General features: G+C 33.5%; 1 long non-coding RNA gene across 1 annotated transcript; it reads right to left on the reverse strand.

Annotated features, from left to right (window-relative positions):
- Nucleotides 1–4811: 4811 nt before the first annotated feature.
- Nucleotides 4812–14732, reverse strand: LOC107843625. Its single transcript, XR_001666484.2, has 5 exons — nucleotides 14398–14732; nucleotides 13244–13327; nucleotides 12783–12963; nucleotides 6088–6168; nucleotides 4812–5134 (listed from the first exon to the last, which is right to left on the reverse strand). It is a non-coding gene; the product is annotated as an uncharacterized LOC107843625 (long non-coding RNA).
- Nucleotides 14733–15216: the final 484 nt, after the last annotated feature.

The raw sequence follows: 15216 nt of genomic DNA on the forward strand, positions 1-15216 counted from the left end.
ACCAACACCATTCACCAAAATCAACAAAAATGTATCAATACCACCAATAACAATATGAAATCCATCTCCAAAAATGAGAGACTATGGAGCTATTCTAAGAGTTTTCAAGGAACAGAACATAACAAATAAATAAACTCCTGCCCACGCGAATAAATGCAAGGCTCACCGAGAATATGCCACTCGAATCCTCTAGCTAACAAAATCCTCATTGTCACCTGCATTCTCTGGGAAAAAAATTGGGAGGAGTGAGACGCTATCTTAGTGAGTAATAACACTTAACCACAACCATTTTACTAGGAACAAGTCATAAAGCATCATAAAATAAATGCTCTTTTGGAAAACAGTAATAATAAATAGTATCATTTGTTTCATGTAAGCAAAGTGAACCAATAGTTCAGTAATAAACTCAATAAGCATTATATTATATCAAATACTACATATTTGGGAGGTTTTCAAGAATGAATCATGTAATCAATGCGGCATTATACATCAAGAATATCCATGACAGTGGACCCTTCATAAAGGAGTCAAATATAATATCAGTAGGTCCCTACTCGGGGGAGATTAATAACAGTATGCCAGTTCTACCTTTTCACTAGCGAGGTATGTAATAGTAATCGTTAAGTACAGGTGCACCAGGTCTAACGATCCCGCCATTGGCTTTAGGATTCAAATCAAGGTCTACTCTCATTTATACTTTCTTTATAAATAATAAATATTTATATGAAAGCATTTTTCAGAATAGTACATAGCATTTAAAGTTCATATCAAATCATATTACATGTAAACTTAAATAAAACACATGTCAAAATACTTATTTCTCATGTAAGTGAAGAACTTTCATAACATCAGTGATCATATCTCAAGTAATAGTAAATATGTCTTATGAGCATCTCAAATACCTAATTTCAATATCATATTAAGTAAAAGACTTGCCCCATATGCAATTTCAAAGCATTCAGTAATTCTTATTTCATTAAAATCATGTATAAAATATGCAAGTTAAGAAACACAAATCATGGGAAGGTTACTACTCACAGTACACTTGTTGAAATACCAAATTTGTCACCTCGAACGATTTGTATCACTTTTGGATCAAAAGTATAGTCACATCATATCAATTTTCATAATAATTATCTTATTTTAGGCTAATTCATGATAAAACTAGACTACCTAACCCTCAAGGTTTTATGATAACTTTCAACTCATCGAACTTTGTATCCAAACCAACACCTTATTGTCCATAATTCTTGTCTTTAGAAACTAAATTTCAATACCCAAAATAAATTATCAAGACTAAAAATCACAATTAAAATGTAAGAACGAATTTACCTTAAATCCAAAAGAACTTCCTAATCAAATCCTTAAGCTTTTCATTTCTTTTCATTCTTCGTGCGAAGTTGGGCAGATCACTACTGCCTTTGTTGCTCCCTAATCGACGCCCTTCTTTAAACTTTAATGGGCAAATTACCCCTTTATGTTGATTAGGCGTGAGATGGGCTAGAATGCCCATTCTTCTCTCTCTTTTTTAATTTGCTAATGGGCTTGACCCACTTCCCTTTCTTTTTCCCTTTTCTTTCTCTTATTTTAACAAATACTCATTATAAAAATAATATGGTATGGGATTTCACATGTATTCTTGAAATAAGAATTTTAGAGTTCGGATTGAGGATGAAAACATGTGAAATTTCTTCAGCAAATTGGTAAAAGAACAACCCATATGTGAGTACCATTGTTGGACCTGCGCCTGGACTGCTCAAGCAGTTCCAGGGCAGGTCAAACCAATGTTTGCCTAGCTCTTTTGCATTTTAGGTGTGACTAGACTATACCTAGACTGCTCCAGCATGTCCAGCACAGGTACAGGAAGTGTTCCTGCTACCAGTTGCGCGACATGTGCGCCTGATATGCACCTGAACTGCTGTAGCATATCCATTGCATGTCCAGGCAGTATAGGCTGATTTCATCTGCATCCAAGGTTGTCTTGACCTATGCCTGGACTGCTCAAGCATGTACAGAGCAGGTACAAGAAGGTACGACTAGATTTGGGGCAACATTGCAACTCAAATTGGTTTGGGGCATAGTTTTGAGCCCCCGAACCTTTCACCACCCCTTTTGACTTATATTATCACCTTCAAACACCCAAAAAAATATGAAATTGAATCAAATACATTAGAAAACATCTAAAGAAGTTTCTTAGGTTGTCTCCCAAGAAGCGTCTTAGTTAAAGTCGCGGCACAACATCATTTACTTATCATTTATGTCTCCACTTAGAGAATTTGAATCGTCGGCCAAACTTTTGTTTAAAATATCTTTGAGGTACTTTGGGAAAAGGTAACGGTGCAATGAAACATATTCTATCTCTCCACTTTGAAGACTTGAACCTTTTACCCAACTTCATATCAAACGTCCGAGTAGGCTCATTGGGTGTCGGAGAGAACATCAATAAACCACTAGTTAAACATTGGATTTGTAGTTAAGTGATGAACGTCATTTATCCCTTTTGGAATGACAAACTCCAAAGTGTAAGGATTTTATTCCTTATCTCCAAATTCCATCAATTGCTCGGGTGGCTTGACTTTCATCACATCTAGTAAGTATAATGCCAAAAAGTGATTGGAATGAGGTCGTCTTCCCAATTTTGGAGTCGCATTCTTCTTGAAATACTCACCCCAAAATGAACTAGAGCCTTCACGAAGAATTTTCTTGGTTTTTTCTTTCAACTCTAGTATTATTTCTTTAATTTTAGCATCCTTTACTATTTTTAGTTCAGTTGTTTGGCTCACCAAAAATTCTTCAACATCAAGCTCACCCTCATCATCATTAGGAACCATTTTAACACCATCATGCATATTCATTTGACTTTGAGCATCACATGCTCCAATTCTTGCATTCAATTCGATTTTCAATTTTTGAGTGGTCATTTCAAATTTAATGCCTACTTGACATTGCTCAACATGCAACTGGAGGGCTTCATCCATAGTTAGTAACACACTATCAAGTTGACCCTTATGGACTTCAAGTTGTTGAGTTTGAATCATTAGTCATTCTTGGATCATAATTTCTTCCTTGTTAAGTTTTTCTTCCTTTTGAGACTCAATAATCTTTTGCAAGAGAACTTCTATGGAAAAGTCGATATCTTCAAAAAATTCATCATCACCATATTGGAATAAGTCCCACCATTTAGCCAAGACTTTTTCGTATTGTTCATTTCTCTCCATTGTGTCCTTCAATATCCCCTCTATTTGCTTTCTTGGTGTGTTTGAGATTTCTTATTATTTTAATTGAGCCATTTTTTATTTTGGTAACTTTCATTTATTTCCAGCTCAACCACATGACTTGATATCTCTTCTTCATCAACTTCATATTAAATATTAAGCATATTCATGGCACTTGAAAGATCGGCATCCTCACCCACTTCTTCCTCTTTTTCACTTTTCTTTCCAAATGTCGTACATGAATTGATGCAAAAGATGTATGCCCTCCCTTATTGCATTCACCCAATCCAAGATAGTTAGAAGTATTTCTTCAACGCCTTTGTATCCGGCACGTTGTTCTTTCATTGTCACATCATGAGACCTATCAAACTCATAAGAAGAACTAGCATTTTTGTTAGCATAACTAGGGGAGGGGGCATTTGGACAATCACTCCAATGTACATCTCGATCACCACATAAAGAACAATCATACTCCCTATAGGATTAAAATGGTGCACACACCTCTTTTCGGGGAACATATTTATAATTTTGCCAAAAATGAAATCCACCATAATATGGACATGGATCATTAATATAAGATTTGCAACCATCAAACTCATTTTCATTACATGATTCTATAGTGACAAATAGACAAAAATAAAAATCTATCTAACACATGAAACAAAAGAAAATCACAAACACATATTCACAAGTTTGAATCAAAGCAAGTAAGCTAAAATGTCAAACTAACTCAATACGCCTAATTATTTTCCGGCAACAAAATTATTTTTTATAACACTCAACTTACACGTCTAATTAAGTGCAAGGTGGACGTTGTCAATATAATTACCCAACTATGAGTCGGGATCGAATCCACAAGAAACAATGTGAATGGTGATTGAGTAAGTTTGAAATGAAAGATACTTGCTAAATTCAAATATGGTATACAAATATTTAGGGGTTTGTTTGACTGTTTTCAAAGATGTAACAATTTCTGAGCTTTACGTATACTAACTCGAGGCAAAGAGAATTAGAGTGTAATCAATTGAGAACGGATCTTGGGGTTATGTCATTCTAGGTGCAAACTCATGCATAGGTAATTGATAATTTATTCAAATTTAGCTAGAGTCATGGATAAGATAGATTTAAAAGTATTAGTGTCAGTATTTCAATAAAACACTAAATCTCACTTGTGGATTCTTTTAAACACCTCACGGGCGTGTCAAATCTACCAATCTACTACCTCAATTAACACCCTTATTTCTAAGATATGCTATCAAATAAGCTACCTCAAATAACATTCTTATTTCTAAGATGATGCTACTCAATAAGCTAACTCAAGTTATTGTTCACAAATACTCCACACTCAGTACCCGTTTTTCAAGGATGGTATGGGATCCAAAATAATTGGGGTTTTTATTCTCAATTTTTAGTTCAAACATGGAATAAAAGAAAAATCTACAATAATTAGCTAATTAGGTAGATAAATAAACAACACCCACGCACTAATCACAACCTATTCAAGCATAACCCCAAGAGGAAGAATTAGTTGATCATAAAGATAGAAAGTAAAGATATACCAAAATTTCTACCAAATTGATCCATGAAAGATAAAGAGAATACAAATTCAAACTTTAAATTTCAATAAATCTTCAATTGAAATTGTTAATCCTTCACTTAGGAATTACTCTAATGTATTCTATACTCAATAGTAGTACAATATTATTTCCAGAATGAAAGATAGATAATGGGAGAAATAGATGGATAAAAATGAGCTAAAACCCCTATTTAAGTCCCAATTCTACATTTAACAAATATTACAAAAATGTCACATTGATCTTGATCTGCTTAAGCAGATGCAAAGTAGATGACTCTTTTCTTTCACATTTGACCTCTTGTTGACTTGAATGACTTGCTTATCTTTCCTTTTCAACTTTTACCTACACAAATGAGCATTAAGTAAGATATTAACATCAAATTAATAAAAAGGCATGATAATTTAGGCTTAAAAGATGCTAGCAAGTCAGTCGCATTGATGATTTTTCACCCACCAAAAGGCCCCGAATTTGTTCCAACATGATAGCTTTTAAAAATTGACTGAGATATTACTTAAATAGATGGTGGAAGATTAACATGAGCTAGACCTGGAGTTAGCTTAATCAACTTCTCCTTCTTACATTTATGAACTCGATATGGCCGCAAAGAAGATTTGGTTACTAACTACCTTCAAGTCAGATGATAAGAATAATGAATCAGAATAATAGGGAATCCAGAATGTTTGCAATCTTGAAAAAACACACGTGAATGGAGAAACTATATCATTCTACTTGTATGTTTATTAAAAACATGATATTTGAGTTAATGTATACATAAAGCTCCAAAAATATGCAACTTGAAGAATAAATTCTAAATTAATAGAGCTCCAAGCATTACACATACAAAAATCAAATAAAAAATAAATAACTTAAGAAATAAATCACAACATTTATCGAAGCATTCATCTATGAGGAGACACTTCATTAACGTATATCCTAAAATCAATCATGCATCGAAATAAAAGGTCATTGTAAGTACCTTAAATCACTGGACGTATAAACACGAAAATAATACACCAAATGACACATTTAGTGATACAGAAAAAATCAAAATAAATATGGACAAAATAATTTTAGATTCATTAAAAAAAAGTATAAAGAATAACCTAACTTCAGATCTAGGCAATTAACGTAAATCACATATTACATAATGGATACAGAAGTTCATCGGTCAAAAAAATCTTTTAATCTTGAAACGGATAAATCCTTGTATTGATGGATACACAACCTTCAAATTGCTCATCAAACCCAAAAAATTTATAAAGCATATAAACGAATTATTAGCTTAGAACATTTACCTCCTTTGATGAAACATTTTCATATGATGAGAGAGTGATTAAGCTCTTTCATCTTCAATAATATTCTTAGTATCTGATAGTCTGTCAATAAACATTATACATGAGCAGAATCAAAATGAGAGTAACACTCAAAAAATAGTGAGAAAACTGAAAAAATTATTGAGATGTATTATCACATACTGAAATAATAGTCTATTTCACTTAATGATCACATATACAAAAGTAAACTAATAAAACTTTGAACCTATAGTTTGAATTTATTAAATAACTCAAGAAGTCAAAACAACTTTTTAAACTATGAATACAAAGTATACAAACATATTCTATTCTCCCTTTCCCTGCTGCTTTATTAAGTAATATTAGTTTTTTCTTCATTTTTTTTCAAAAATAATTTGTAACATCCCGTGGTATCCTTGATTTAATACCTCACTTCGTAGCATGCTTTAAGAGTTATCATCTAAAAATTTTCTAAGTGTCAAAAGGACTTAGCCATATTTTAAACTCCTAAACTTTTATGATTTCTAAATTGATTTTTCCAATCATGAAATATGGATTTTAAGTTGATTCATGTTCAGGGGAGTAAAGGATATGTCTCGGGGAAGTTTTGAATTTTTCGGACAACGTTAGAGATGTGTTTGGGTGAGCAAAATAGTGGCTCGACGCGATATTGGCGCGCCGCAACGGTAATCACGTCGGCAAAACTAGTGTCTCGATGAGTCGCGTCGCTAATCGAGTCGGGTGCCCAGTACATTTTATTTTCTTGTTCTCGGGTTCAGGAGGGTATTTTAGTATTTTTCCCTCGTCATAACTCAGCCATAACACAAAATTTAGTCATGATTGCGGCATAATACACCAAAAGTCACTCAAATTTCATGAAAACAAAACCCTAACTTTCCTCTCATAAATTAAGAATTCATCTTCTAAGTCAAGATCTTCAAGAACAAAGTCAAGGCTAGGGTTCCACTCTTCAAATCAATTAATTTAAGGTACGTGGGGTTTTCCTAAACTACATGGGCATGGTGAAATTATCTTAATCATGTTTAAATGTTTAGAAATCATGAATTTATAAAGGGATTTGGATTTACCATTACAATTATGCATTATGAAACCTTATTGATAATAAAGTTTTGGCCTTGAGGCCTTTTCCCCCATAAATATGATCTTTGTTATATATATGTATACATGTGGTTTGAGTTTTAAAAGTTGAATTGAGAGCAAGAAGATTTATTCTCCCTCTCTTGTTATGAATTATCTGATTGTATATTGAGAAACATGATCTAAATGCCTATACTGATGTTTGTTGATTTGGTTTTGGTGATGACTTGAAGAGAGGGCATTTTTTCTTAATTACATAAATGAAAGTGATGAGTTAAAGATTGAGGCAGTAAGAAAGTGGCTCAAACCCATGACTCCAACCGATATCCAAAGTTTCTTGGGTTTGGCAGTGTATTATAGAAGGTTTGTAGAGAATTTTTCCTCCATAGCCGCTCCCCTTACCAAATTAACTCAGAAGAAGGCAAAGTTTTTGTGGTTCGACTCATGTGAAGGTAGTTTTGAGAAGTTGAAAGATAAGTTGACTACCACACCAGTTTTGACTCTTCCTGAGGGTACAGAGGGCTTTGTTGTGTATTGTGATGCATCCAGGGTAAGACTTGGGTGTGTGCTTATGCAGCATAGTAAAGCAGTGGCTTATGCATCAAGGCAGTTAAAGGTGCATGAAAAGAATTATCCCACCCATGACTTAGAATTGGAGGTTGTGGTATTTGGACTTAAAATCTGACGACATTATCTTTACAGGGTGCATGTTGATATTTTCACTGACCATAAGAGTTTACAGTATGTCTTCTCGCAGAAAGAATTGAATCTCAGGCAGAGGCGGTGGTTGGAATTGTTAAAAGATTACGACATGAGCCAATATTATCATTCGGGCAAAGCCAATGTGGTGGCTGACGCCCTTAGCAAGTTGTCAATGGGCAGTTTTTCCCATGTTGAGAAAGGAAAAAGGGAGATGGTGAAAGATATTCACCGGCTTGTAAATCTCGAAGTTCGACTTCTGGATTCCGAAGATGGAGGAGTAATTGTTCATAAGATGGTTGAATCCTCCCTATGTGTCGAGGTTAAGGAGAAGTAGGCCGAAGACCCTATATTGATGCAGATTAAGAAAGATGTTGGTCAACAAAAGGTGATAGCTTTTGAAATTAGAGGAGAAGGGATTTTAAGATATCGAGGTAGGCTGTGTGTACCAAGTGTGGATGGTTTGCAGGAGAGAATTCTTGATGAATCCCACACGTCAAGGTATGTTGTGCACCCAGGCTCTACGAAAATGTATCATGGCCTTAAAACTATATATTGGTGGAACAATATGAAATGAGATGTTGCTAATTTTATTTCTAAATGTTTAAATTGTCAACAAGTACAAGTGGAGCATTTGAGGCCAGGTGGTACTTCTCAAGAGATAGTCTTGCCAATGTGGAAATGGGAGATAATCAATATGGATTTTATCATGGGACTTCCGAGGTCCCGGAACCAATATGATTTGATTTGGGTGATTGTAGATCGCATGACTAAGTCAGCTCACTTTCTGCCTGTGAGGACTAACTATTCGGGAGATAATTATGCCATGCTATATATTGAGGAAATAGTTCGCTTGCATGGGGCACCAGTATCCATTATATCCGACCGAGGTACGCAATTCTCTTCACAGTTTTGGCAGCCTTTTCAGAGTGGTTTAGGCACCCAAGTGAACTTGGGTACTGTTTTCCACTCTCAAACAGATGGGCAGGCTGAGCGACTATTCAAACTATCGAAGATATGTTGAGGGCCTACATAATTGACTTCAAAGGTGGTTGAGTGAATTATTTGCCGTTGATAGAATTTGCTTACAACAATAGCCACCATGCCAGTATTCAGATGGCTCATTTTGAAGCACTTCATGGAAGGAGATGTAGATCACCAATTGGGTGGTATGAAGTGGGTGAAACCTGGTTGTTTGGGCCTGACCTTGTTCATCAGGCAATAGAAAAGGTAAAACTCATTAGAGAACGACTTAAGATAGCTCAGAGTCACCAGAAATCCTACGCCGATATTAGGAGAAGGGAGTTGGAATTTGAGGTTGGTGATTGGGTGTTTCTAAAAGTTTCCCCTATGAAGGGAGTCATGAGATTTGGAAAGAAAGGAAAAATGAGTCCTCGCTATATAGGACCATATCAGATTGTGAAAAAGAGAGGTGCGGTTGCTTATGAGTTAGAATTGCCCACAAAACTGGCTTCTGTTCATTCGGTATTCCATGTGTCCATGTTGAAAAAGTGCATTGGAGATCATTCTCTAGTGTTGCATGTAGAGGAGATCAAGGTGATAGACTCCTTATCATATGAAGAAGAACCTATTGCTATCTTAGACCGCCAAGTTCGAAAGCTAAGGAATAGGGACATAGCTTCGGTTAAGGTGCTTTGGAGGAATCAAAAAGATGAGGAAGCTACTTGAGAGTCAAAAGATGATATGCGGACCAGATACCCAACCCTCTTTGAGACTATGGATGAAGACATAAATGGTACAAGTTATATCCTACTCTTTTTTATCTTTTCCTTAGTATGCTTAAACTCGTGATTGTTTGTGTTCCGAGCCATCATTTAGGGACGAATGATCCCAAGGGGGCTAATGTAATACCCTGTGGTATCCTCGATTTAATCCTTCACTTCGTAGCATGCTTAAAGAGTTATCATCTGAAAATTTTCCAAGTGTCAAAAGGACTTAGCCATATTTTAAACTCCTAAACATTTATGATTTCTAAATCGATTTTTCCAACCATGAGATATGAATTTTTAAGTTGATTTATGTTCGGGGGAGTAAAGGAGATGTCTCGGGAAAGTTTTAAATTTTTTCGAACAATGTTAGAGATGTGTTTGGGTGAGCAAAACAGTGGCTCGATGCGATATTGACCCGCTGCATTGGTAATCGCATCGGCCAAACCAGTGTCTCGACGCGATCTCGACGCATCGCGTTGCTAATCGCGTCGCTAATCGCGTCGGGTGCCCAGTTCATTTTATTTTCTTGTTCTCGGGTCCACGAGGGTATTTTAGTATTTTTACCTCATCATAACTCAGTCATAACACGAAATTTAGTCATGATTGAGGCATAATACTCCAAAAGTCACTCAAATTCCATGAAAACAAAACCCTAACTTCCCTCTCATAAATCAATAATTCATCTTCTAAGTCAAGATCTTCAAGAACAAAGTCAAGGCTAGGGTTCCACTCTTCAAATCAATTAATCTAAGGTGCGTGGGGTTTTCCTAAACTACATGGACATGGTGAAATTATCTTAATCATGTTTAAATGTTTAAAAATTATGAATTTACAAAAGGGTTTGGATTTACCATTATAATTATGTATTATGAAATCTTATTGATGATAAAGTTTTGGTCTTGAGACCTTTCCCCTTAAATTTGATCTTTGTTATATATATGTATTCATGTGGTTTGGGTTTTGAAAGTTGAATTGAGAGCATGAAGATTTATTCTCCCTCTCTTGTTATGAATTATCCGATTGTATATTGAGAAGCATGATCTAAATGCCTTTACTAATGTTTGTTGATTTGGTTTTGGTGATGACTTGAAGAGAGGACATTTTTTCTTAATTATATAAATGAAAGTGATGAGTTAAAGAGATTTCATTGATTTGTTACAAGATACTTGACCACTATGTTTGTGAATTGAATTAAGGATCTCTGATTCTGTTTTCATGAATTTCACTATACATATCCTCTTATACTATTTGACTAGTTTGGTGGTCTGAAAATAATGTTTTGAAAGAGAAGACTGTAACATAATAATGTCTGGCTTAGAAATACGACTTCCAGGTCTTGGTATAACGATACCAAAACTAGGGGTGTGCATCGGTCGGTTTGGTTTGGTTTTATGTGTTATTAATTCGATTTATCAGTTTTCGATTTTTAAATATGTAAAACCAATAACCAACCAATAAGATATTTTCTTATCAGTTTTTAATCCTTAATGATTAGATTTTCGGTTTAACCAATAAGAAAATACTTATAAAATAGAAATAGTAACAATTAACATAAAAAAATAAAATCTTAGTTACCACCAAAATCCTACGCAATGCATTTTAGTTTACAAGAATCTTCGAACTTGGACTGAATGTTCGAAAAAAAAATTGAATCATAATTGTTGGAAGCTATAAATGCTCCAAACTTTCCAACACGATAATAGTCGAGCTTTATATTGTGCCTTTATTGCCCTGAATAGGTTAATACTTTGTGAATCACTGAATTGTGAATAAATAGTGCATATAATATATATATATACACACACACATATAGAGAGAGAGAGATTTATATATGTAACATAAATAGGGATAAAACAATAACTTAGTGTATCCTTATTGGGTTATCGGTTTAACTGATAACCCAATAAGCTAAAATTGAAACCAAACCATTTACCCAATAAATTTTTTTATAAAACCAATACAAAATTATTAACCCAATAACATTTTATTGGTTTGGTTTATCAATCGGTTCGATTTTTGCACACCCCCTAACCAAAAAAGATAATGCCATAACAGACTCAGAACAGAACATAAGTCAGATTTCATTCAGATTTTTCAGAAATTAATTTCAGAAAGATGCATGTTTAGAAAAGGCTAAAAATGGGCTTAAGAGATGTTAGGTGGTTACCCGAAGAAAGCACGAGTTCAGACAACTTCTTGCCCAAAACCGTGTTTTTTTGATACGGGTTATTATTTCCCCCAGAGGGATTATACGATGGCCTAGTGCCTTGTGGCGTATTAGAATCAAAAACTCCAACTCTTGTGGCAAATTTGAGTTGGGGCTTACCCGCCGAGTCAGTGGCGGATTCCATATAGTCCATGGAATATCATACTTGTAGGGTGTACCACCTAACTCAAAACTAAGACAAAGATGCTGAGTTGATTTTCAGAACTGTTTCTAAAGACCTATTTACTATACCCATGGATTTTCAAATGGTTTATAGTGATATGTTTTGTTTCATGAAATGCTCTCACTTACTTTATGTATCAGTATTTTATTTTTGGATAATCCTGCGTACCAGTACATATGTATTGACCCCCTATATCTCAGGATCTGAGGTACAGTCCCGCGATCCCATCCAGCAATAGATCCGTGTGTGTCAGAAGTTGCAATTGGTGAGCCCTCTCTATTCCGGAAGGCCTGATTTTCAGATTCATTGCTTTTTTCTTTTTATGGTCTACTGGGGGCCTTGTTTCAGATTTATGATGGATATTGTAATGTTAGAGATTTCGCAGACGGTTGTCACATATTTAGAATTTCCTTTTCAAATTGCTCAAGTTATGAGATTGACCATGGTTCCATCATGTGTTGTTTTCCGCAAATTTTCTTATATTATATGAATGTTGTGCATGATTATCAGATTTAAAAGAGCGCCCAGATCTTCATGGTTTGGGATGCTCGTTACGGCTAGGGCCCCGACTCGGGTCGTGACATAATCATCATAGTCTGTTGAATGAATTTCATACCCAGAATGATGACATAATATTTTATGTGAATCGTAGACATTGAATCAATAATGATTCCGCAGATAAGGAAGAACATATTCACCAACAATAAAATGAAAGATAAATTAAAGCCACAAGTAAAATGATACACAATGATCAAATAATTGACATAAATTGATGTCTTACCATCCTTGGGGCACTTCTCCCATGTGGTGTCTTCTTGGCAGCTACTGAAAAGGCTTGAGCAGCTTCAGCAACCTCCAAAGGCTCAGTTATAGCTGCCTCTACTTCAGCATCTGCTTGTGCACCAGCAGCTGCAGCCTCTTGAGATGTCCATGCACTTTATGTTAGCCAAATCTAAATATATCTGAGATGTAAACATGATCAAATCATCACAAATATCTTAGAGAAGATCTTCTATCTATTGTCTAGAAGTGTAATAGTCATGTTTCTTTTATTGTCTGACGATGTTGAATTAGGTACTATTATATATCTACGCTTCATCTAAAAAATAAAATGTACTCAGAGTATTATGATTAATCAAGAAAAAATAAATTATCAGGACCAGTTCTGATTATATTCACACGCAAGGGCTACGATGAGATGTGCAGTAACAATGATGTCAAGGTACACAAAATAAAAATCACCTCGATAAGTTTTTCTGTTGGAGTTAAAAACTTCAATTTCGCTGGCAATAGCTTTTTAAAGTTTGGAGGTGTTCAGTATTAATCCTAAAAGATAGAAAAAATAGAGCATTCAATAGAATAGTCAAACAGATACAACCATATAAAATGAGTATACCATTTTTAAAGCCTGGAAATTCAAAGACATAAACATGTGATAAACTTCAAAGTCAAATACAGTAATATAATATACTATAATGATATATAATATCAATGTTTAGAATCTTCATTGAACACTTCAATATAAATAGTGAAAGAATCACGCAGAAAACATAATGGTGATTACTCATTTAATTAAAATTTGCAATCAACTCAAATAACTAAATATGAAAAACTACTAATTTGAAGACCTTGAACCCGTTCAGATAACCATTTAATTTTTATACATAATCACGTAACTATAAGAAAAATCATACAATCTAAAATATTAAATTCTTGATGGAGAACTCTAAAAATGACTACTTATGAAAATAAAATAAAAAGGACACATCTTATAAGCCATTGCAGCAGATAGACACAAGAAATAATTTCTTGAAAGATTAATAAACAACTGCTAATATCTGTAAGAACAAAAAATGAAGTGAAATTCTTTTCAAACATTTTTTTTCAGTTTGATGAAAATCTCATAGTTTAGCCAATCAATTCTTTTAGTTTCAAATTTACAAAATAATAACTCACACTCACAGATCGACAATCAATCATTCTATTATCCAAAATTCAAGGAATTCGAAGTAACCACAAGTACTTTCAAACATTAAGACATGTAATAAAAAAAATACTTCTCTTAATAAAAATATCCAAAATTAACACTTAAAAGAAGTTAAAAGAGGTTTATAGATTTCATTTTTTATGCACAAAGATATAATAATAAATCTCAATATCGATGTATTCGTAACAACACCAACTCAAGATACCCAATATATTCCCACATATTGAATCTAAGGGTAAAGTGTATGCAATTCATACCACTACTTCAGAAGATATAGAAAAGTTGTTTCCAATAGATCCCAAGCTCAGAACATCATTTCATCCATACAACAAAAAGAAATCAAGGATCTTCATTTTCTATATTTAATCTTTTTTCAACTTCTTCATACAAATCTGATAAATTAATTTACCTCTAATTTGAAAAGTCAACACAGAAGATTCTTTCACGAAGAAGATTGCTTAATCAGCTGAGTCTAATACACAAATATAAATCAAATTCTTTCAGATAGCTTTAGACAATCCACAATTCTTAAAACATCAATGTTGCCTAAATTTCAAGAAAAAAAGAAATATGATATTGAATTTTTCATCAACAAACAAGCTTAAAGCATAAGTATTATAATGAAACGTTAGATTGACAGCTTGCTTGTTTCATACGGAGAATATGAAGTATTTGATTTGAAAATAAGTTAAATTGAGCTTTCTAGAAGTACAAAGTACTTTACTTATCTATTTGTTATTTTGTAGTATTTTAAAATTTAAATTTTAAATTTATTTGGGCCTTTTGAAATTAGACCATATTTTGGACCACAATACATTTTCATATTTACAACTTCACTTTTAAATAAAACTAACAACATAAATCTCAATACTTTTGGAGTTATATGATAGAATACCTAAAATTTTACATAATTATTGAAAATTATAATTTTGTGTCTTCGAGATACATAATTAGTTTCTAATACATTCAACGAAACACATAATTAAATTGAATTTTTGTAATTACGTTGTAAGGGTGACTATTTTGTAAATTTATTATGTTAATGCGTATATTTATGCTATTTTTCTTAAATAAAATTGTTTTAATAATTTGTAATTTCTTATTCTCAATTTATCTGATGTATTTTACTATGATACAATTTAAAATATATGAAAACTTTTATCATATTTGGTCTAAGTTAATTTATATATATATATATATATATATATATATATATATATATATATAT

This window comes from Capsicum annuum, chromosome 1 (assembly GCF_002878395.1).
Source record: "Capsicum annuum cultivar UCD-10X-F1 chromosome 1, UCD10Xv1.1, whole genome shotgun sequence".
In the NCBI taxonomy this organism is placed as follows: Eukaryota; Viridiplantae; Streptophyta; class Magnoliopsida; order Solanales; family Solanaceae; genus Capsicum; species Capsicum annuum.